Source organism: Gavialis gangeticus, unplaced genomic scaffold, assembly GCF_001723915.1.
Source record: "Gavialis gangeticus isolate Ggan-Ray unplaced genomic scaffold, GavGan_comp1, whole genome shotgun sequence".
In the NCBI taxonomy this organism is placed as follows: domain Eukaryota; kingdom Metazoa; phylum Chordata; order Crocodylia; family Gavialidae; genus Gavialis; species Gavialis gangeticus.
In genome coordinates, this window is record NW_017729004.1 from 3,690,371 (window position 1) to 3,693,383 (window position 3,013).

Genomic DNA, 3,013 nt, shown 5'->3' on the forward strand with positions numbered 1-3,013 from the left:
CCAGCTCAAAAGGTGCAGGAGAGTGGGGGCCTGAGTTTCTGGGTTTGGGGGAACAGACTAAAATAGGAGAAGACCTGAAAAGTCCAAATTAGGATGCGATAGGCTTGTGAAACAAAGGATTATGCTGACAGGACACAATGTGGACAGTGTGACGACCACAGAGAGACCAAGCAGAGATAGCCATGGCTGAAGAGTCATCAGGAGGGGAAAAGAATACAAAAGAAAGGACTTTAGAGCAACAAAGGGCCCCCCGTTGCTGAGAAGAGTCATAGATTTTAAAGCTAAAAGGGATTTTGAAAGGTCATCTGGACCAGCCTCCCTGAACTAGGCAGGAAAGATACCTGGGGGTCAGGGGACTGTCCAGGCTCCTCTTGAAAATTTCTGGGGTCAACAATTGCAGCACCTTTGGAGGGAGGCTTAGAAACAAAGGTCAAGGTGGGGGAAAAACAGGTCCCACTGAGACTTGAACTCAGATCACTGGAGTCAAAGTCCAGGGTGCTAGCCATTACACCATGGGACCACAACAGTGCCCAGTAAGGAGGTCCATCACAACTGTAAATGTGCGTCCCTGAGAAGGGTCCCCCAAAAGCATCTCCAAGAAGGGAACCTGAGCCCATATGTACAGAGGGCAGACCAGTAGCCCGCCTCATTCACCCCACTGGGAGGTGGGGTGGGCCTCGGTCTCTGACCTCCAGGCTGCTGACATCTGACTTTCAAGAGAAAGCCTCAGAGTGAAGCTCACGCCCTGGCCACATGTATCTTGACTCTGATGACAGCCCTAGAATTGGTAGATATATAGAAGTGCTTGCATTATTCTTTTCTGTTATCACTATGTATCAATAAAATTTGCCTGTTATCAAATGGAAAGGCCCTGTTTGGTTTGAGGGTTTGGGTCCGCCTGGAACAAGGTATCGGGATCATCAATCTGCTGCCAATAGCTACCCGTCTTATCTAACAGGCCCCATGTTACGTCAAGTGATAAACTGCTAGAGTGAAAACCTTCCTCCTTGTCTCAACCCCTGATCCTTAGATACATGCAGGCGTGAAGGGGCAGATACAGGGGGTGCAGTGGTTCAGTTGCCCCCTTTTCCCTTTGATTCTTACTCCACCCAAAGTTTAAAACCAACTACCTGGCAGTGACACCAGCACTTCACTACAGGCAGTGCTGTAGGAGTCTATTGAATTCATGGCTCATTATAATCAACCTGATTTCTTCTAAAACCTTTATATCCTAGGTGTCAACAACCCTCGCTCCTTTTTTAATGATCAGGATAGTCCACTAATCAAGTGATATTTTTCATTTGCAATTCTGCTGTTTGTTAGCTGCCCCTCATAATGTAGCTCCTATTTCACAGCCCTGCAGATTGTTTTAAACTCTAGCTGAAAAGGAGGCCATTTCTCCTAGTCTTATCCCATATGGCCACATAGAAATAGTCTGTGTCCATCCTCTCTATAATCACTCTTCAGGTACTTGAAGACTGTTATCAAATCACAGACTCATAGACAATGAGGGCTGGAAGAGACCTCAGGTCACATCTTGTCCTACCCCCTGCTCAAAGCAGGACCAGCCCCAACTGCATCATCCCAGCCAAGGCTTTGTCTAGTCAGGTCTTAAACATCTCCAAGGATGGAGACTCCATCACCTCTCTGCGTAACCCATTCACCCTCCTAGTGGGAAAGTTTTTCCTAATATCCAGCCTCAACTTCCCTTGCTGCAACTTGAGCCCATTGCCCCTTGTCCTGTCATCTGCCCCCACTGAGAACAGTCCAGCTCCATCCTCTTTGCAACCCTTCTGCAGGGAGGTGAAGGCTGCTATTCAATCCCGCTTCAGTCTTATTTTCTCTAGACTAAATAACTGTTTGTGCCCAAAAGCTTGCAAAAAATGATCTCCCAACTATTTAGTTGGTCTAATAAAAGATATCACATCTGAAAGAACCTTGTCTGCCTATGCCCTTAGACCAACATGGCTATAACCAACAACCCTAGTTCTTTTAGCATTTCTCCTTAAATCTTGCTTCCCAAGCCCGTAATCATTTTTGTCACTCGCCAATGGACTCTTTCCAATCTGTCCACATATTTTAAATGTCAGTGACTCCTTATTGAGCCTGTTGTAACTCAGGGCTTTAGATGTCATTAAGTGGTCAGGTGCCCAAAGGTTCAGTAGAGCATTGCTCAACACTGCAAATCTACATCCCTTTGGGGATCTATCCCAATAGCAAGAGCATTATCCAGAGCCAATAGGGGTCTCACTGATGACTCAGTTGGCTTTTGGTTAGGCCTGGTGGCTCCCTTGTTTGTCAGTCGTGCTCTTATTTCATTGACTGCAAAGCAAGTCAGATTGGGGCCTTTAACTTACCTTTCTTCTCCCCTCTTTCTCCATATTTCCTTCCATTTTTCCTCTTTGCTTATATGCCTCAGAAGGGCACGTTTGAAAAGCTGGCGTCCGTCAAGATAAGAAATGTCATAGTGGGATTTTGCAGATTGCTATCCAAAATGTTCTGAAAAGCAGGGAGATGAAAAGGAATGGGAGAGAGATTGCAGAGGCGTAAACAGAAGCCTGATGGATGGGGTTTCAGAGTGCTTTTATATCACTTTGATGCTGAATACCTCTTGAGGCTATATTATCTAATGAGTGAAACTGTATCTTCAACTCAAGATCATCTTTTTGTTGTTGTTCAAGTTTTATCCTTGAATCACACAGGATAAAACATACACTTGGAGGGAATCTTCCAAGCTTTCCTGATTCAAATGGCAACCCCCTGCCTCAATACTACTTCAATAACCATCACCCCTGTAGAAGGTTTTGAGAAATGTATTCAGCTCAAATCTGTCAAGCAAAGTCACTTTAGATTCACCCTTAAACTTTAAGGGTATATAAGTAAAAGGTTCCTCTTACTTTATTCCTTTCTGTGCCTAAGTAGATGAGAACAGTCCAGCTCCCTCCTGTTTGCATCCATGCTTCAGGGAGTTGAAGGCTGCTATTAAATCCTCTCTCAGTCATTTCTGCAAGCT

General features: G+C 45.1%; 1 non-coding gene across 1 annotated transcript; it reads right to left on the reverse strand.

Moving 5' to 3' along the window:
* Nucleotides 1-448: 448 nt before the first annotated feature.
* TRNAQ-UUG lies at nt 449-520 on the reverse strand. The gene has a single exon. It is a non-coding gene; the product is annotated as a tRNA-Gln (tRNA).
* Nucleotides 521-3,013: the final 2,493 nt, after the last annotated feature.